This window comes from Sciurus carolinensis, unplaced genomic scaffold, assembly GCF_902686445.1.
Source record: "Sciurus carolinensis unplaced genomic scaffold, mSciCar1.2, whole genome shotgun sequence".
In the NCBI taxonomy this organism is placed as follows: domain Eukaryota; kingdom Metazoa; phylum Chordata; class Mammalia; order Rodentia; family Sciuridae; genus Sciurus; species Sciurus carolinensis.
Window position 1 is genome coordinate 397,947 of NW_025920204.1, and position 23,068 is coordinate 421,014.

General features: G+C 34.2%; 1 pseudogene; it reads right to left on the reverse strand.

Moving 5' to 3' along the window:
- Positions 1 to 983: 983 nt before the first annotated feature.
- LOC124975007 (thioredoxin-related transmembrane protein 1-like) lies at positions 984 to 16,234 on the reverse strand (annotated as a pseudogene).
- Between the last annotated feature and the right edge of the window lie 6,834 nt (positions 16,235 to 23,068).

Genomic DNA, 23,068 nt, shown 5'->3' on the forward strand with positions numbered 1-23,068 from the left:
CTCAAGGACAATGTTGAATAGAAATGGTGAAAGAGGGCATCCCTGCCTTGTTCCAGTTTTTAGGGGGAATGCAGAAAGCAAACTTTATTTTGTATCAAATTAAGCTTTGCACTTTCAAAATATAAAATACCAACGCTTTCCTATGTCAAATAAAAATGAGGACTATCCACCTTCACATAAAAACCAAAAACAAATAAAAGAAATTAATAACAAAATCAAAATATTCAAGACAAGTTTCAATAATAATAATGTAAAATCTAGAATGAGTGACTCATACTGTTTATACCACTCAATTTGAGAAATATAATCCATGGCAAATTTAAAAATACAACAATACACCAAGAAAGAGAAAAAATAAAAAGGAATTAACCATTACAGGAATCAAGAGAAAACCTACATTTATAAAACCTTCCTTAATCAGTACCATATTATGTGTGTGATGTGTAGAAAACTAAAATTAAAGCAACAGAGTTTTTATTACTTGCATGATTTTAAAAATATGAAGAATCTTTGAACTATATCCCTAAAAGACCAGAGTTATCACTAAAATATGCATTTCTCAAGACAATGGGCAAAAAGTTTCCATTTATGGAAAATATACTCTTTCTTTCACACAGTGAAACAGAAAAATCATATCAAATGAGAAATCTTTTTCTCTAATCTTAAATAAACCAATAATACAGTCCTTGGGAAATGTATTTTTTTTTTCAATTCAGACTTGAAACAGGTTATTATTAAACAAACATAAAAATCTCATTGTTTGCTATTATATATTCCAAAATTAAACATTGCTTAAACCACCACAATGTTCTTAAAACATATTACAGACTTTTATATCTGCTTTTATTTTCTTAATGAAACCTGTGCAATCCAACAATCTACATCAAACCCTGTAATATGTAAGTCATAGTTCACATAAAAATTAATGATAAACGTTCAAGTTTTTGTTAAAATCATGATATTAAATTATCCATAAAAATTAACTAGGATTTATCAATGAACAACCATGGACCCACAGAGCGATGTCTCATGGCATTCTGTGAAGTCTTTGCTCCATCTTTATTTTCAGCTTCCTCTTCTGAAACATCTTTTTCACCTGCCTCTTGTTCCTCCTCCACTTTTTTCTAAGGTTGATAAAATTCTGGTAATGATTTTTCTTAAAGACAAGGACCAGAAATATGTTGCAGATTTGTTTCAGAATCAAATCAAAATACAATGATTTATATGTCTGTGACTGCCTTAACATTTGTTTGGATGTCCAAAAGGAATAAATTATTAAGAAAACAGTGAAGATTATAAAAACTGGAAGAAAGATCCATTTTACTTGCCAAACTCATTCTGATTACCTACCTATCTATAAACTGAACTGTAATTAATCAATAAGCATTAATGCTGTGAATGTGGAAAATTTAAGACACTATACTGCATTAAGCAAATGTTACATAAATTTCCTATTAATATTTTGTTCTAAAAGTATACTAAAACTTTAATGCTATCCTGTTTCAGTTCCCAGGAAAAAAGAAATCACAATGTGTACAGTTAAAAATCATCTTCTTGTTAATTTTTTTCTAGTCTCATAAATGTGCTTTCCCTTCACCATCTTATTAAGGTAAATTACTAACAATAAAATTTACATAAAATAAAACATTAAGTTTACAGTTCAATGAATATTTAAGCATGTGCACATACACACATTATATTTGTTACAGGGCCAATTGCTAATTAACTTAATCTCAGAGCATACCATGTTACTGAAAGGAAATTGGGCCCATGAGTTTTACTATGCTCACTAATTCTAGACTGTTGAGAATCCTAGGCAACTCAGAACTGGGGGGAGCACTAATAAGTAGGGCAAAATATGAGAAGAATTTTCCAGTCATAGACAACTTAATGTTTGGTCTGCATGGCATCCCTCGCTATACTGGATCAAAAGAACCTACGCATGACACATTCCAATGGTTCCAGGAATATTACAGTTTACAACAGTGGTTTTCCACCAAGAATGATACTGTCCCCCAAGAAACACTGTGCAATGTTTGGTGCTATCTTTGGCTGTTACATCTTGTGGGGGGGAGCTGGACATTGCTATTAGTAACTACTGAGATACCTTGAGCATCCAACAATATACAAAAGGTAGTTCATACAATTAAAAATCATCTGCTCAAAGTGGTCAATAAAGTCAAGCTTGGGAAACCATGGTTTAAAGTAAATCTTTGAAGTGAACCCTTTACAAATGGAATGCACTGGGACTTCTCACAAAATTAGGGGAGTATAAGAAGAAAGTGCATTTCCTTCTTTCTCCCTGTGATTGATGGCTTTCTTTGATTATCTTGAGAACAAAGAGTCACTCAGAGCTGAGACTGCAACAAGGTAAGGATAAATGATGTATTAAGAAACACAATGATGTACCTTACAGAAATAGAGCAAGCAATTATGAAATTCATCTGGAAGAATAAAAAACCCAGAATAGCTAAAGCAATCCTTGGCAGAAAGAGTGAAGCAGGGGGTATTGCAATACCAGATCTTCAACTCTACTACAAAGCAATAGTAACAAAAATGGCATGGTATTGGTACCAAAATAGAAAGGTGGATCAATGGTACAGAATAGAGGACATGGACACAAACCCAAATAAATACAATTTTCTCATACTAGACAAAGGGGCCAAAAATATGCAATGGAGAAAAGATAGCCTCTTCAATAAATGGTGCTGGGAGAATTGGAAATCCATATGCAACAGAATGAAACTAAACCCATATCTCTCACCATGCATGAAACTAAACTCAAAATGGATTAAGGATCTCAGAATCAGACCAGAGACCTTGCATCTTATAGAAGAAAAAGTAGGTCCAGAGCTTCAACATGTCAGCTTAGGACCAGACTCCCTCAACAGGACTCCCATAGCACAAGAAATAAAAGCAAGAATTAATAACTGGGATAGATTCAAACTAAAAAGCTTTCTCTCAGCAAAGGAAACTATCAGCAATGTGAAGAAAGAGCCTACAGAGTGGGAGAAAATCTTTGCCAATCATACTTCAGATAGAGCGCTAATCTCCAGAATCTATAAAGAACTCAAAAAACTCTACACCAAGAATGTAAATAATCCAATTGACAAATGGGCTAAGGAAATGAATAGACACTTCACAGAAGAAGATATACAAGCAATCAACAAACATATGGAAAAGTGTTCAACATCTCTAGTAATAAGAGAAATGCAAATCAAAACCACCCTAAGATTCCATCTCACCCCAATTAGAATGGCGATTATCAAGAATACAAGCAACAACAGGTGTTGGCAAGGACGTGGGGAGAAAGGTACACTCTTACATTGCTGGTGGGGCTGCAAATTAGTGCAGCCACTCTGGAAAGCTGTGTGGAGATTCCTTAGAAAACTCGGAATGGAACCACCATTTGACCCAGCTATCCCACTCCTTGGCCTATACCCAAAGGACTTAAAATCAGCATATTACAGAGATACAGCCACATCAATGTTCATAACTGCTCAGTTCACAATAACCAGATTGTGGAACCAACCTAGATGTCCTTCAATTGATGAATGGATAAAGAAAATGTGGTATATATATACAATGGAATATTACTCATCCATAAAGAACGATAAAATTATGGCATTTGCAGGCAAATGGATGAAACTGGAGAATATCATGCTAAGTGAGATAAGCCAATCTCAAAAAACCAAAGGAAGAATGATATCACTAATAAGTGGATGATGACACATAATGTGGGTGGGAAGGGTTAGTGTTGGGGTTGGAGTTGGGTTTAGGGAGGGGGGCAGGAATGGAGAAAGGAAGAACTGTATAGATGGAGGGGAGGGGTGGGAGGGGTGGGGGGAAGGGAAAAATGGCAGAATGAATCAAACAACATTACCCTATGTAAATTTATGATTACACAAATGGTATGCCGTTACGCCATGTACAGACAAACAACATGTATCCCATTTGTTTACAATAAAAAAAGGCTACTAATATGTACTTTGTTAATAAAATTCACCATTGTTATGAAAAAAAAAAGAAACACAGTATCTTAATAACATCCTCTGGGTCCTAAGGATCTCCACAGTTCTGTCCTCAGACTTCTTGCTATATGATCAAAAGGTAGAATGAGTTTTTTTTTTTCTAAACAACTCATACACTTATAAGGGAAAACAACTCAAAACGTGTGGCATGCTCCAGAAGGGGTATCATAACATTAAAGTTTAGATTAGTTATCTATCAATTATGTCGCTAAAGGAAGACAAATTGACAAAGCATATACAGAGTGAATACTAAGAACTTATTATGCATCATTAGAGTAATGATTTACAGACCTATCTTTTAGAAATACATTTAGAAAAACTCTTATTTTATGCTTTTCAATCTCTCCAACTCAAGTTATTACAAGGTATAGTCTTTTCTAGTAACTTTTTACTATGGACATCAGTAGAGAAGAGAAAACCTTAAGTAGTCTCACAAGAATTAGCTGTCATTTTTAAAAATTTCCAAGAAAATTAATTTTCTTGTAACTTGCTAAAAGATGTACAGTATCATCCCTGCCATTTCTTTTTGTTCATTTCAGAAAATTTCTAAAATTATACATATTCACTGTTCCAACCCCCTCTTTTGAGAACTTACATCCTTTTATTTATACAATAGATAAATCCAACAGTTTGTTCCATAGAGGGAAACCTACCAGAGTCACTATTTTTAAAGCATTTACATGTCAACACCTAATTCTTTCATGGGCACAGACCTATACAGCTTTCTATGGGTAACCATTTTATCCAAGACAGTGTTTTTGTTAGGTATAAAGCAACCTTTCTCTCCCGTTACAGGAATTTCCAGCTTACATCGCCGTAACCTTCCTGTCCCCCCACATTATGTTCCAATATGTCATTGGTCCATCAGTCAGTTTGTAATAATTCTCCTCCGTGATTGGTTCCTCCCAGCCCATGAAATTCCAATACAAGGAACCCTGTGCCATCTTTTTTCCCTTTCCCCTTTCCCCCAAGTGAACACGTTTTGTCCGCTTAGAATAAAAGTTCCTCATGTGAGACCTGTATCTGTGGAGCATCTTTTCTGGGAGTTATCGATGAACCAAAACTGCCCCCCTTACATCTAACTAACATCTGGTGCCAAAAAAAAAATTTTTTTTAAAAAGGAAATGGAGAAATGTTAGGTATAAAGCAACCTTCCTTTCCCATTAACCCAGCCTCCCAACCCACCTGTCAATCTGCCGTTAAGCCCGCCTTTCCCATTACAGGAATTTCTGGCTTACGTCGCCGTAACCTTCCTGCCCCCCTACATTACATTACAATATGTCATTGGTCCATCAGTCAGTCTGTAATAATTCTCCTCCGTGATTGGTTCCTCCCAGCCCACGAAATTCCAATAAAAGGAACCCTGCACCATCTTCTTGTCTCTTCCCTTTCCCCTTTCCCCCAAGCGGACACGTTTTGTCCGCTTAGAATAAAGTTCCTCATGTGAGACCTGTATCTGTGGAGCGTCTTTTCTGGGAGTTATCGATGAATCAAAACTGCCCCCTTTACATCTAACTAACATTTTTCAGAGAGCAGTCTTCAGACTAGCAGCATTAACTTCACCTTCAATTTTTCATAAATGCAAATTCCCAGCCTCATCACAGAACCTGATTCCAAAACCCAGGGCAGGGACCAGCAATCTGCTGCAACAGTTCTCCTGGCAAATACAATATACCTTCAAGTTTGCTCCAATTGGAAGACATTTCTGACTCCAATATCTATGTTACTAGATACAGAAATTAATCTATGCACACTCCCAGAGTACCTTCTCAGCAGATGACTTTAATGGAGATTCTGGAAATTGCCCCCAAAATGTTTCAATCTATATAGTGTGATTCAGCATGACTGGTTATTTATGGGATCTATGGTCAGTTGCACCCTATTGATCTACAAATTTTCTGACAGTTACAGAACTTAGAGGAAAAGTACAGAATGGTAATCAATGAAATTAATAATAAAAAATATTTCTATATAGTTATCTTTTGTATTTGCTAAATCAAATGTTATTTTTTATTTACAACTTGAGTTTGTGAATGAGTTATTTTCATATCTCTGCAAAAACCTTACACCTGATAATAAATTTATCTTTTAAATTATCTGTGTTTACTGTTTTTCCTGCAGGGCAGTAGTCCCTTGAGGACAGAATTATTACTTACCTCATAACTGCCCCTTTTACTCTCAACACAACTATCTGGGAAGGATAGGTACACTGTAAATGAAATATTCACTGATTTCATTTCAGGAGTTTTGATTTCAATAAATCTTAAGAAACGCAGCAAAATATAGAAAATATCATGATTGTCATGTGTTTGATTTAGGTTTACACTCTGCTCTGCATTTTCTGTGTAACTTTGGGGAAATTCCTCATCTCTCTCAACCTTAGCTTCCTCAACTAAAAAATGGAAACCATTTCACCTAAGCAGTTAACCATAAAGTTTCTGAAAATCCAATAGATAAAAGAAAAGTCCAAGTTCCTTACTAACTGAAAGTATGAGGGCTTCTACCACCAGCACAATTTTCCAAGATCAAAAATAAAACATTGGGAAGTACCTGTATTACAACAGGCAGCAGAAATAAATACTTTGAATTATATAAATTCATTTTACAGTTCAGTACAGGCCAATACCAATCCAGATCAGGTACAGGAAATACATTTTCCCAATATTCTACCAAAAAATGAAAATTGGCTGGAACAAAAAATAAACTTCAAGTACAGCCACTAACATAGTGAATGACTTTAAGAGTAGAGTATGTTTACCAAAAAATTAAAATTTTGACTCAGGTATACTGAAGCAGATCCATGAATAACATGAAGTATGCAAACACAGTGACATCAGATCAATGTTATTAAATAGCTACAAGCTAAATGCAATGTTGAAATTCTCTGAGTCAAGAAAATAACAATTTTCCAAAATTCACTGGACTACCATTTTTACATGATGTACACATCTCCCCATTCATTTATACAACTGATAGAGGTCACCAATTCAAACTTAGGTACCAAAGCAGAAGAGGAACCTACTAAGTGTGTAACTGTGTTTACAGAAATGAAGAAAATTACAGGTGAATAAAAATATAAACACTTCAGGTTTGGGGATGTAGCTCAGTGGTAAAAAGTTTGTTTATTAGCATGTGATAGGCCTCAGATTCACACAACAAACAACAAATAAATCTCCAGAAACAAAAACATTGTAAATTATACTTACTTAAAAGGTATGGCTGCAGTTGTGCCTTTTTGAAGGACAAAGGCAATTTGCTACAAATATCATACACTGTAAAAATAAGCAGAATCATTACATATAATACAACTAATGCAATTTATTTTTAAAAATATTTTAGTGCTCTAAAAACTAAGTACTCACAAGTCCTAATGATAATCCTGAAAGCAGAGTTGCTAAAGCAAAAATATGTATGATCCCCAAAGGAGTAATCCAAGGTTTTGAATATAATAGTTGTAGCAAGTCTGAAATCAAAAGGAAAGAAATGAAAATGGTTTCCTTAAAAAATAATAAAGATAGAAAACTTTTAATTCATAACCTGATGTTCACAGACAGCTGAAAGTGTGCTGATATACTACTCATCCTAAAATAAAAGGAGATGATTTTAAAACTGAGTAAGATACACAGCTTTGTCTATATTTTCTGTTTTCTAGTCCATAATTTCCCCCAACAATGGATATTATTGCTACTATTAAGGAAAGTTATTACTCACTCATTTCATGACTGTAATAAGGTTTGCTCATAAAATCTAAGTTTCTGAAAGGTTGTCATCACCTGATCATCTCATAAGTAAAATTACTTGGTACTCTTTCTTTCTTTTTACAGTTTTCAATGGTCACTTTTTCTTTTCCTTCTGCCCTTTGGTACTCAGGATTAAAGGCAGAGTCTTGCATACCCTAAGTAATAGGTACTCTACTGCTGTGCTATATCCCCTTTCCCTTTTTCTTTTGAGACAGGGTCTCACTAAATTACCAAGGCTGGTCCCAAATCTGTGATATTCCTGTCTTAGCCTCCCAAGTAGCTGGGATTACAGGCATGCACCTCTGCTTATAGTTCAATATTCACTTATGACTTTCATCTGATGATTCCTCAAAATACTGACCAACTACTGACCAACTGGCTATGAGCTCTATGAAATCAGTTGGAAATGGCAATTCTTACTGATCCTTAAAATCTTCCAAAAAAAAAAAAAAGCATAGAAGGGATCCTGAAGAAACAATTTGGGATGCTTGTTAATAGGACTCTTTCCAAATAAAATCACTTCTCTCTTGCTATGGATGTAACACAGTGGCAGATTACTTGCCCAGAATGTACAAGACTCTGGATTTTACCCCCAGCACCTCCAAAACAAAATTACTTTTCTTATTTTGCTAAAAATTAAAATTTATAATAGCACAATTTGACAACTTGCAATGATGTATAAATGACTACATAAGAACTAAATCATAAGTAAAAATAATTATTTTTATGAAATTAAATGCAGGTAGTTTAAATGGGCAGTTTAAAAAAGCATGCTTCAAAAAGAAGGATTTGTGTGTTTCAAACAATATCACCTTTAGCAAGAAGTATAAGTTGGTGTTCCCAAGGGCTTTTTTATGCACAAGTAAAAGGATGGCTTAATCCAATGATAAATGATGGGGTGGATGAACCTGCAAAGCTTACCTTTGCCATATCCCTCTACACAGTCTCCCAATAAAAAAGGTACAGGCTGCTGCCTTTAGGATTACACAGAAACTTACAAGCTACTGCCTTTTCTACCACAAAAAAGTTAAGATTCACTTAAAATATTTAAAAAAATTAACAGAAATCAGTTACATTTTAAGTTCAACATTGAAAACTAGCTTAATCATGTTGCCTTTGTTGTTTAACAGGCCAAGTGGGAACCTGGGTATAGTGGTACTGGCCTATAATCCCAGTGACTTGGGAGGCCAAGACAGGATGGACAAAAATTTGAGGCCAGCCTTAGCAACACAGCAAGGTCCAATCTCAAAATGAAAATAAAATCAAGTGGGTGTGGTGGTGCATGCCTATAATTCCAATGGCTCTGGAGGTTGAGGCAAGAGGATCATGAGTGCAAAGCCAGCTGTAGCAAAAACAAGGTGCTAGCAACTCAGTGGGACTCTGTCTCCAAATCAAATGCAAAACAAGCCTGGGGATGTGGCTCAGTGGTTGAGTGCCCATCAAGATCAATTACCAGTAACCCCCAAAAAATAAATAAAACAATATTTGTTGTGAATGTAGCTTAGTGGCAGAGAATTCCTGGGCTCAATCCCCAGTATAGCAACAACAACAACAACAACAAAAAAGACAAGTAGGAATAGCAATAAGGAACTTAAACTTCTGTGTGGCTTCACTATTGTCTGCACTAATTAAACTATATCAGGAATACTAGGTTCCATCATTGCACTGGACATGATGGTTCAATGAGAAGTTCTGATATCTAAAGAATAATCTGGAGGCACAAAAGGAAAAGATACACTTCAATTACAAACTACTGCTCAGAGCTGATCTTTTTCCTACTCCCAGAATCCAAAGCACTTTTCTCTGATAGTTGGTGATCCACACCCCATCTCCCAAGGGCACGTATGGTGAGGAGACTAGAATAAGATGAGAACATGATAACCTCCATGAAACTCACCATTCCCAAAAGTCTCTTGAATGACCACTGAGGCCTTGCACTCCAACTGTGTAGCAGAAAATAGGCTTGCCATTCACAATCCTAACTGGTGTATAAACATAACTATCTTCTAACTAAACTTAAGCTCAGGGATTAATCATACCATTATATATTGTTCAGACACATTATCTGTACAAGTTAGATGGGCAGAGAAATCACACGTAATTAATCACTGTACATCAAGGAGTTTAAAGGTAATATATGTAGGTAATGTTTGATTCTCTCAAATTACCACATGCTCATTACACTCTTCAGTCTTTGGGGCAATATTTAGTTTTTAATGATACATATGATCAAATCTAAGAATATAAAATATTCCTAAAAAGGCACTAAGCATAATTCTACAGAATGACCTCACATAGCATAATAAGTATCAAGGTTATGTGTTTTATTTACAAGATCTAACTAAAAGTATCAAACACTAATAAATCCAAATATGCCTTAAGTGTCCAAGAAACAAACTGTGTACATGTATTTATTCATATAAAATAAAAACATAATTATCTCTTCCATTTAATTGGGAAGTAAATAAGAGAAAAATCCCTCATACTTATGGAAGAGAACCTGGACCAAACCATGATAAAACAGGTTCAATATTCTTCCACTCTTTTCCACTTATAAAGTTGATGGAGTCCTTCTTAGTCCTTGGACCTGGATAGTGTCTGAATTCATCATCCTCACAACTAAAGATCAGAATTAATTATTAATAGCAATGGAAAATAAATTTTGTATTTGTTTTCACAATTTCTTCACCTCATTTTAATTCATCCTAATATTCAAAAGCCTTAGCAATGTAGAAGCATGTTGAATTACTACTGATGATATCTTAGCCTCAAACACAATCATAGGACTTAAGATTTTGTTCTCACTCTTTCAAGTATGAAAGTACTATGAAAGTGCAGTAAGCAGATAAATCTCAGAAAATGATGTTTAAGTTTTGCATATAACTAACATATTAAAAGTATTACCATATGAAAAGTTATTAAAATAATGCCTGAAACATGAAAATTATTAGCTATTTTTAAACTATGTTTAAAAGTTTTTTGTTTGTTTTTTGTGGAACTTTACATCATAGTCACATCACCTCTGCCATTCAGTTTTAAATCATAGAAAGCATCTGGGGCAGTGATTTACTCCCAGGGACTTTAGTGATTCTATTTACAGTCAATTTTGCACACTCCATTCCATCCCCCTCCACCTCCCCATGCCCTATGTTTGGGATTCTGTCAAATAGTCCTAACTGTTCTCTAGTTTTGTGCATCTTCAAGTGCAGAAGTTCCATTGTTCCCTACTACCAACCACAGGGTCAGGGGATCCTTTTGCCACTCAGAGAAAAAGACTACAAAGAAGCTCCCATTCAAAAACATAGTTTTAAGGAGAAGATGGATTTGACGTAGTTCTTTGAAGGACAAGTAAGATTGCAACAGGCAAAAATGAAGAGAAAAAAGCAAGGTAAATGCCATGACTAAGAGAGAAAGGGCAGGAAATTCCAGATATTGAGAATAATGATTACAATTAAGGAACATGTGGGGAAAAGGAATGAGGGAAAAGGGAGGGAAAGAAGCACCTATGGGATACAGAGAAAAGAAACTCAAATAGATAAGAAGGGAGGATGAGTGTCTAAAGAACTAAAGCAAAAAGTGGAAAAAAGAAAAAGGAAACAAGATACAGAAATACACAAGGAACTGTCAATTTGTTTTGCTGTTGTTTTTCTTTTTGGCAGTATTGGGGAATGAACCCAGGAGTGCTCTACCACTTAGCTACAACTCTAACCTTTTCATTTTTTATACTGACAGTGTCTTGCTATTTTGCAGAAGCTGGCCTCAAACTTGTGATTCTCCTGTCTTAGTCTCCTGAGTCACTGGGATTACAAGCACGCATCACTAAACTCAACAGAATTGCCATATTGTTTTTGAAATTTTAAATGAGGAGAAATACCTCTTAACATTTAGCTTACCACCTAGATGACATCAAGGTACAGCAGGTGGACAGATTTGAGATTCCCTACCTCCAGATTAGAATACCAATAAAGTCAAACTAAAAGACCTGATATTGCAGACTACACATTTCTGTTCCTTCTGACTTAACACTACTGCATCACCCTCTACTTTCTCCTCAAGGCTTAGTTTCTTTCTGAAAATACCACATTCCTATTTATGAGAATGTCCATGGAGTGGAATGCTTACCCTGCACTCTTAAATGTTCTACTTCCAAGATTTCCTTTAAACACTGTCTTCTCCAGAAACTGGTCCTGCAAACAGCAAGATCTCCCTTTCATCCTATTTCCCAAAGGATACAACAGCACTCTGGGCTTACAACCATTTCCTATATTGAAGAGGATCACACCATTTCACAAGAGTATTACTTTCCAATTAACTATAAATCTCTGACAAAGACTACTTCAAGTATCATCTGTCTATCTAAAGGAACTTAGGGTACTATGAAATCAAAATGAGCTCTCTAAAATATTGCTAGATTAAATTACCACAGTTCTTCAAACATGATCCAAGAGAGAGGCCTACTATTCCAATTACACTATGATCCATCCTTCTCCATAACTGAGAATCTTTGGATACTTACTGATAAATAGTAGGAATAGCAGTTATAGTAAACCATACACTCAGTCCTTCAAGTGATAAAGAACATGCATCTGGTTTTATATGGGATGATCACTAAGTATAAGGTGATTCAAAATTATTTAAATGCTATTAAGAATATAAAAATGCCTGAAATAGTAGAGATTTGTAAGAAAAAATGTAAATATAAATTATATACTTAAAGCAACTTTAGAAAACACATTATTCCATATTAGCTCAATTTAAAATTTTGTCAACTTTGATCATTGAAGACATTTTTGTATATATGTAAGCACTTGGTCAATTAAACTAATGTATGACTAAAACTACTAGTAATGTGTCAAGGGTAAATGCAATATGGTCTTAGGTTTCAAATCAAATCATAACTGACATACAAGAAAAAAGGCAGTTTATATTATTGCTAAACATGGGAAAGACTATGAATCTTTCTTAAGACAGGTAATAACAATTAGAGTTTACATTTTTTATTAACTATGTGTCAAGCACTAATGACACAAACAATGAGCTCTATACACAACTAGGGAATCTGCTTTTTGCAGTCATTGCATGCTGAATCCCCATGACAGAGATGATAAGTCAAGTGAGTTTAACTGATTTTGAACTAATTTAACTAGATGCAAAACACAATGTTTTCAAAACGTAATGAAAGGTTAAGAGCTTAAGATGTTTAACAATAAGATAAATTTCAATATAATTGGCAAAGAAACAAAATCGTTCAGAATTACAGCACCTGTCTGCTCTGCAATATCTACTTTTGCAACATTAACCTCAAGATCTTCTCCCCATTCAGCAAAACTTTCCCATTTGGGTTGAAGATTTTATCAAGCAGTACAAACAATGCATAACAATAATAGTTTATGAACAAAAAGCTAAGTGCTCTCATGATTACTAATCTTGGGATAAAACAAAATTGTGAACACTATTTTTGTAAATATTTTAGTTGTAGAGGGACACACTACATCTGTATTTATTGTTATGTGGTGCTGAGGATTGAACTGAGTGCCTCACACATGCTAGGCAAGCACTCTAGCACTGACCTACAACCCCAACCCAAGAATATTTTAAACATATAATTCATTTAGAATATTTACACTAAAAACTAAAAATAAAGTGGTTAATTTTATGCACATGAAAACACATCTATGGGTCTAAAAATCTGGATATTAAGAAGTATAAATTAAGGATCATAACCATTCATAATAAAGCAAACTTTAGGGTAAATTTTTAAAGACACAAGGGCCTTATAAAAAAAAGCTCTTTAGTAACTCTTGGATTTTTCTATTACCATGTGGTCATCAGAAAGCTCAAGACATTTTTTGAAGTTTACCATTTTAACAATTTTGTACTGCAGAGTCAATTGCAAGGGGTTGGAAAAATAGAAAGTACCCTGGGCTATGGAGAATGAGGAAATACAAGTTACAACTTAAGGCAGCTACTACTACTATGCAGCAGAATTGCCACAGGAATGGCAAGTCCAGGAGGGAAGGCTATTAATATTAAAAGAAGCTAGAGACCTGCATTTTTATATACAAATATTTCAAAACCTAACCCCCACACAAATACTAAAGCAGACTAAATTAAACTCTTGGCCAGTTAATTTCCAAGACCCTCGGTTTACATATTCTATGACCAACAATAATAGCATTTTAATGGCATTCATAAGCATCCAGGTGCTAATTTTTCTCTAGAATTTTGCTTCTCTACTTTACTGTAGATTGTAATTTCCCTCAGCTTATAGAACCAGAACAAATGAAGTCTATACATGTTAAAAAACAAAAATACAATTTATTTATTCATATTTTCTTGACTTGTTTTAGGGAAAATTTCAAAAGCAGGACTGCAGAATAAAGCAAACTAGTATGATACATAAAACTCAAACTCAATAATAAGTTACATCACAATGAAAATATCTCTATAACAACTTCTGATCAGGAATAGATTAACTGAAAATAATTCACTTGTAATTAAAAGTAAACTGTTAAGAACACTCATTTCTTTTTCTTTAATTTGTTTCTTCTTCTTCTTCTTCTTCTTCTTCTTCTTCTTCTTCTTCTTCTTCTTTTGTATCAGGGATAGGGATTGCTTCAGCCTCCTGAGTGGCTGGGATTACGGGTGTTTGCCACCCTGTCCAGCAATGCTTTCTTTTTTCAAATGTATTGTATCTTGTGTTTTTTAAAGACTTGTTGAACCTTAAATCTTTAGCCATGGACAAAGAAGGAAAACACTTCTGTAATTTCTGATAGATGCTCTAATTTGGATTTAACTAATTGTCAGTGTATTTTGTTTGTTGTTTTCTCCTTAATACCTCTTCTGATGCTATATTTACTGTTTGACCAAATGAATTTGAAAATATCTTAAAGTAATATTTGACAGTATTTTGCATATAAATTCATAAGCTCTACTACTTAACATATTGTTTTTAACATTAAATATTTTACAGACCCAAATCTAAAACAAGCTACTGATGAAAAAAAAAATACAAATACTGCCACTGGTTATACTTCCCCTCCTCCACGGTTTCAACAACAGATTATGTGCATACTAAATATTTTCCCCTATTTTATTTTTGTTATTATGTTTTATGATTCAAAATTTACTGACTGTCTTCTGGGTTCTTCCTTTGGGATGTCCACACCACTTGCTTCCTTAATTGCCAACTTACTTTATACATGATCCAGGAAAATACCTGAGTCTTGTTAAAGAAGCAGGTGTTGTTACAATTATTGCATCGTTATTCTGGAGGCCCAAAGAAAGCCAATATACCAATATCTGGCCAGAATAAATTAAACATCTGTCTCTCATCTATATAATGGGATAATAGTAACTATCATTAGGGAATTAAATATGATAATGCAATTAAAGGTTATTGTATTGTGCAGTATACAGACAATATTCAGTAATGGTTGTACTGGTTAATATCTGTTACACCACTCTTTTCAGTCATACTACCACCACCAAATATTTAGCATCTAAAACAAAGGCATTTATTTCCTATGGTAGCAGAAAGCACTTTAAGTTAGAACTACCACACAAGACACAGGGTTTTGTTCGAACTACTGAAACCTAATACTCTTAAGAGTTTGTAATAATTAAAATAATAATTTTTTAATGCACTATCACTTACAAAGGCCGAGGAGTCACAACTCAAGGATACTCTACATTGCGAATACACAATGGAAAAATGCGACAGGAGGGCTCGGGAGATAGCTCAGTTGGTAGAGTGCTTGCCTTGCAAGCACAAGGCCCTGGGTTCAATCGCCAGCAACACACACAAAAAAAAAAATGAGACGGGAGAAGAGAATGTAAGGAGGGGTGCATGAATATTTTTAAATAACCGTATTTCAACTTAGCAAATGCAACAAAAAGTCCCAAATTCCAACACCACAAATGGAAATTCCTTAAGAATAAGCAAAGAGCTAGAGATTGTGCTCAATATTCTCTTCTGTAAAACTTAGTGAAAATAAGTCTGGATGTTCATCTATAAAGGATGGGAAATAGTCAGACTCCTCCCCCACTCATGACTCCCAAATCCCAGTCTCAAAGTCCTGAAGAAAAGTTAAGATAGAATTTGATGAAGCACACCACATCACTGGAAAAGAAACATTGGAACACAGTGTAGAATAAAAGGAGCTGGGGACCCAGAGGAGTTGGGGCGCCTGCTCAGGGACTGGGAGGCGAGTCTGGGGAAGTTGGGGCCTGCTTGAGGAAGAGGGGATGAGGTAGGATAAGCAGGTTCCTAGGGGACCTGGATGGCATTGAGGGACAAACACCCCACACTCACAATTCTATCATTCGTTCTCCTTCCAATTCCCTCCAGTTCTCCTCCGTGATGACACGCACATTGCTCTGCTGCCCATGAAGCTACAGAAGTCCCAGAAGCAACAGCACTAACACTGTCAGGGAAACCAGGAGACCTCTGGAGGACGCCATTACCACCGGTCACCACCGCTCAGACACGCCACAACCCTGCCTCACTTCAGCTCTTGTCCTAAACTCTGCTCATGTGCATGGCAGTTCCTCCAGGCGCAAGTGCCCAGGGCAAACTCAGGGTGCATGAGCGGACTCTGTTCCCAGCAGATGCTGGAGGAGGGAAAGAGGCAAGTCATTCGACTTTAGTAGTGCTCATGACAGATACATTTTATTTTTTAAATCTCAGGGTCTTGCCTATTTGCACACTAAAGTCAAAATGCATAGAAATATGAAAGTAAGTTCATTTTATATGTTTAAATTGCTAATTGTACTGGAAGAAATTTCTGATGCTAATTTGTTAGAATATCTATTTTTGGGGAGTGCAAATATTTTATTGACATTTCATGGTGATTATAAAATTGGGTATGTTTTAAATTTCAAAATTTTTTCCAAAAATTAATAAAATTTTAGATGAGAATTGACATTATTTATTTTTAATTTTCATATTAAATCAAAATGTTTATACTTTGGCACAGTAGTTTTTAGTCCTGAGACTCAGTTTGTACAAATTAATCCTAAAGATGAAAAAGTCATATTCTTAGAGGTATTTACTTATGCTAGAAAAAAATACATAGTTCTAGAAATAGAACAACTGTTAAACCACAGTTTATTACTTATGGAATATATTTCAATAATTAATATTTTTAATATGTGAGGGTAAAATTCCCTGATATTTTAAATGACAAAAATGAACTCTATTTAGTTTTTTATAACCATTTTTAACAACAAACAATAAAAAGTTATATATCAAGAAAAACTACATTTCTAAAAATAGTACGATACTATCCCTGTTAAGTTAGGATAAAAGAAATTCAAGAATGTGTTTTGCCCATGTGTTCGAGTCCTTTTTTTGTTCCCCAAATTAACTTCAGTAAGCTTGTAATAAAAGTACTTTTATTGAATTTGTTTTTAATAAAGTACATTTTCATTGTAGTAAAATTCTATTAAATTATTTTAATGATTTTATTATAAACTAAGAAAGATTAAGGTATTCAATTTATGTACAATTACCTGATATAAACATCTGAATTTTTAATGTAATGCCTAAAGTATTATTGGAACTGTGAAACTTAGAATTGTTACTTGCTCTGAAAAGAATTAAAATTTTCTATTCCATTCTTTTTCTCACTAGTTCATTTTGGGGTTGCAACAAATATATCAGCTACTATAGCAAAGCAATAATCTTTTGTTGGCACATCTTACTGGTAAGAAATTGATGTGATTGGTACATTTTTGTCTCTTCATGCTTAGTGATTAGCCTCCATACTTAGTAATTCCAGATACTGGCAAAATAATCTTTCTAAAATGCTATTTTAGTTATTAACAGATGATTTAAATGCAATAGGAGACATAATAATAACCCTTAATATGTAAAGTAATTTATCTATTGTTACAGAATTTGACTATGCATGTAAAAGATTGGACACCATAATATACAGATAAATAATTTAGATAGTGTACTATTCAAAAAGTAAATTAGTTCCATACTTCATAACTAATGCTGAAAGAGCCATCAGTAACTATGTACTTTGGAGTTGAAGCTTTCTTGGCATGAAACTTTTAAGGGAATGATTGATCAATTTTACATGAAAATTTTAAAAATGCATGTTGGACACCTGAAAATTTAAGTAAAAAAATAGGAAATACTGGCTAAAATATACTAAATGAGGTTTAATATCTTTAATATATAAGTTCTTATAAGTCAATATAATGTTTCATTAGAGGCAGAGTTATTAACATAACACATATGTGAAGTCATAAAATATGAAAACTGTTTCCCTTGAACAAAAATGCAAATGAAATAAACATCAATATTCTTTTTTTATCAAATTATAAAGCATATGGAATCACAAATAATCCCCTCTATCACTAAGCATATCACAATGAAAATGAAGATTGTTAGAAAATTTTTGAAGAAACTTAAATCAATTTTCATGTATGTATGAGTTTGTCAGGATAAACCCAACTACTGTGTATAACCTTAAAGCTTTAATAATAAATAAATAAGCCAGTATCATTACAAGCTCAATTGTGAATGATGCAGCAAACCCATCTGTGAACTATATATTTTATGCAAAGTGCATGTACATAGCCCAGAATAAACTGTTGCTTCTCTGGAAAAAATTAAATAAGTTGAGAGCAATATAATTTTGAAGAGTAATTTAGCTGTGATGTTTTTTGTAAGCCATAAGCAACTTTTTTGATTTTTTAAAATGTTTTAATATTTGGTATTGAGAATTGAACCCAGGGGTTCTTTACAACTGAGCCACCTCTTGGAATATGTTAAAGGAATCATGTATACATTTTAATTCAAAGGAAAAATATGCTGAATAATAAAAATTATGTTGTAAAAGATGAATAGTCAGTGGATTAAGTTTATGGCAGATTACTAATCAAAATGTCAAGGTTAAGCCAGGCACAGTGGTGCACACCTGAAATCCCAGAAGTTTGGGAGATTGAGACAGGAGGATTGTAAATTCAAATCCAGCCTCAGCAAAATCAAGGTGCTAAGCAATTCAGTGAGACCCTGTCTCTAAATAAAATACAAAAAATAGGGCTGGGATATGACTCAGTGGTAAAGTGTCCCTGAGTTCATTCCTGGGTACCAAAAAAGAAAAAAAAAAGTCAAGATTAAAATTAGTATATGCAAGGTAATTTAAAAATAGTGTTTTATAAAATACATGTCTAAGTAAGAAGTATGAAAGAGAATGTGTGAAAGAGTGACTCTTTTTGCTTGAGATTGTGCTTCACTTGTTTTTTATGTATTGCAAATTCTATTCAATTAACATGTGCTGCTTTTAACAACAGGAAGACACCAATCAATGTTATGTGAAAGCACAGGTAAATTAGGTTATCTATAGAATTCCTTTCAGTGCAATTCCCATTCCCCTCCTCAGCCTCTTTTTATGACTATCCTCTGTTGTAAACACTCTTATCCAGTCAAAATTTTCTATTTTTTTATCCTGATAGTACTATGTGAAATACTGTTACTTTAGTTTTATTTGTTATCTCTTCAGGAACACCTTCTCCTGTTTTTAATCTTAAGTTCTCCCCACTGCAAAGGGTGATTTTCATCACCTATGGCAGACTCATGGGTCAACAACTGCATTTCCCACTGAGCCAGGGAACACAACAATGTTAACTTGGCTTCCCTGTTAGCCACCACTAAATGATTCTAGTGGGCAGAGGAAATGAAATTGATTTGTTTTTTCTGGACTCCAGTTCCACCTCTTTTGGCTATGAAACTTGACTTTTATCATCAGACTCCATAGTAATCATTTTCTTCTCTTCAGTTCTGGATCCATTCTTACATATGTAGAACTCATATATATATATTTACATATATATATTTACAGGTCAGCATTTTTAGTATATATCTTAAGCATCATTAACCACACTTAAGTTGAAAGGCAGTTTGTTAGTAGAACTTTTTGTAACTTAAATGCATATAAAAGCAACTTGTGGGGCTGGGGTTGTGGCTCAATGATAAATTGTTTGCCTAGCACACTGTGAGACACTGGGTTTGATCCTCAGCACCACATTAAAAATAATAAAAATAAACAAAATAAAGTTATTAAAATATTTTTAAAGCAACTTGTGTATAATCAGTATAAATATAAATCAATTCTGAAACAGTAAATATCAAAATAAAATGACTATTTCTTCTAGGCAGTATCATCTGTACTGTATGTCAGATGACTTCATATACCTCTTACTCCCAAGTATGTAACTCCAGCCCAGCTACTCAGTTGACCTTCAGTCTTCTCTCCACTTAGCAGTTTCTTAAATATAGATCTCATTAAGTATCCTACCAGCATTTTATACTCAACTCAATATCTTCAGACTGTTGCTTTTATTTAATTCTCTCTATCAGAGTCTTCAAAATGTCCTTTTCCTTTTTTCCTTTGTATATTTGGAATTTTTCTCTAACTCACCTGTCCTACTGGTTTTACCTTCTCTCACACAGTTCTTCATGTTGTTGTGAGTTCTAGATTAATTTTCCTGCCATAATTATGGCTTTCAAGGAGGTTCAGAAAATCTAAATGAATATCCTTTTGTAACCAATATGTTATTCATAATCTAGCCCATACTTCTGAGGCTCATTTTTCCCACACTGTCTAGACCCTCTAAATCCTCTCTTACAAAGGATAATATTTTTCAATTTCCTATCACAGGCATACTTTTATAAAATAAAATGAAATTAATTGCTAAAAATTGATCATTTGCACAAGGGAGAATGCTTACTCTGTTTCTGTACTTGTTGCTGAAAAATAACTAACAGCGTGAGACCCATCTCATCTGTGGATCACACATATTGTGTTGCCCTGCCTCAGCAGCTCTCCAGGTGATCCATGCACTTTCCATGTCTACCTGCATTTGCATCCTGAAATGCTCAGACTCCTCACTCACCATGACTCCCTGCTGATTCATGTTTTCAGTCTTATCTCCTTCGGGAAGTTTTCTGTGATCGTCACAGGATTTTAGGTATTCTTTTCCATTTTCCTGTGTTATATAACAAGATTCACTTAACACAAACTAAATTATACAGCAAGGATTTTCTCAGATCAACAGTATTCAAGATTTTTAAAACAGGAATTTTAAAATAATATATATATTCTTACATATATATATATATGTAAGAAAAAGAGACAGAAAGATTTAAGTCTTTTCTGGTGAAGTTTCTTCTTTCCTAGTAAAGACCTCTCAGCTTCTTTTCTCTCAAAATCTAATGGTTATAAGAAGCAGTATTTTTTCAAAAAATGAAAATATTAGATTCACTTATTCCTTCTAGGATGGCTTCAGAAGTTGTGGCAATAGAGAAGGATGGTGGCTACAACCAACTTTTTGACATCTGGGCTGTAGGAATGAAAGCAATTGAACTTGGAGAACTTCAACCACAGGTGTTTGATCTTCATCCAATGAGGTGTTTTCATTATTTATAATCATGCAGCTATCAAAGAAATCTTTGGAATGTGGAATACTGAGAACTCTGGGAATACAAGCTCATTTTTAATTATATCAAGATAGTAAAACTGTTATAAGGGACTGGGAAGCAATTACATTTAAAACCTGCTTGGTTGTACTGCTTTTCTAACATAGAGTGAGTTGTCTGCATTGTTTGAAGTTTTCTCATACAAAATTTTCCCCCTAACAATCAGAGTAGGACATGACAGTTATTGTTAAACAAGTCTTTTAGGGTCTTTATTTTCATTCCTCCATTAATTGTTCTTGTTTCATTTTTGTCCTATATGAAATGGTAGAACGCACAAATATTTTATGTTACTATCTCATTTGATTTTCTTTGTTTTATTTTGAGAATTATGAAGAAATACCTAAGCTTAGTATAATTATTGCATATCTCAGAATATATTGTCTTTCAGGAATAATTATTTAATGACTTTTGAAAGGTTTGTTTGTATTTAAAATGAAAAGTTATATTGGACTAAAATTTAAATTTAAATGGTAGAAAATTAAAAAGACAATTAGAATGGAGAAATTGTTCTCTTAATATATGATCAACCATGAATTAAAGTATACTGCATAAAGTACTCATTTAAAGATTACAGGAGAAAGAGCATTTAGGAGAAAGTACCAAATAAAGAAACATGGGGAAATCTAAAGATACACAAGTTAAAAGATATATACTGTTATCTAGAATGCCTATAGGTATAGACCTTGAGGAAAATAATTTTATGTTATGTGTTAAGGGCAATAAAATCTTTTATTGGTTGTGCTACTTAGGAAATTATTCTTAGAAAATAGTTCAAGGATGAAGAATTATCCATTTTAGGATAACAGGATACACATCTGTAATCTATCTATATCTTACAAGTTAGGTCATGCTCATCTTGTGCCTTGTAAACTAGGTATGTTGATTTGGCAGCAAATTGAGGCTTTTTCCATGTGGATAATGGTACTCCTGTATCAGGTTTACAGTAGGATTTGATTCTAGTAGCAGAGGGAAGCAGCTTACATCATCAGGAAGCAGAGAGAGAGACTCCACTCTCCAGGTACAGCCACACACCAATTCCCACCTCTTCCAGCCACACTCTACCACTTCAATTAAGACCATCTGGAATTAATTTACTGATCAGGTTAAAATTCTCATGACCCAATCATTTCTCCTCTGAACCTTCCTGCAAGGTCTCACTTGTGAACTTTTGGGGGACACTTCATATCTAAATCATAACATTTTACATGTGATATCTTATTTTAGCCACATAGTAACTTCAGGGTTTCCATTTAATTTTCTGAAGCTCACAGATGTCAAACAGGCCATGGAGCTATAATGTAATAGAGGTTGAATGAATTTTATTTGACTTTAAAGTCTTTTCATTATATTTCTCTTTTAGAGGAGTAACCTGGCTGAGACTGGCATTGTGATGAATATGAATCTGTCATGTGAGTGTCTGAGTTTGTCTTTATGACTCCTTATCTACATATATTTGACCTATCTAATCTGTGGACTTATCAGAACCTGATCTTGTGGTAGGAATCATTCTTATCCACTTAGATCAGGGGTTTGAAACCTCAACACTATTGGAATCCTAGGCTGACTAATTCTTTGTTATAGGGGATGGTCTGTGCTTTGCAAGATGGTTAACAACATCACCGGTGTCAACTCCTAGATACCACTGGCATCAACTCTCCCCCAGGTGTGACAACCAAAAATGCCTTGAGATGTTTCCAAATGCTCCCTGGGTTTTCACAACTTCCATGGGTTGAGAACTATTGACCTGGAGTATAAATTTAATGTTCACTGTGTCATTTGTCCTTCAAAGAGGGGAAAAACCC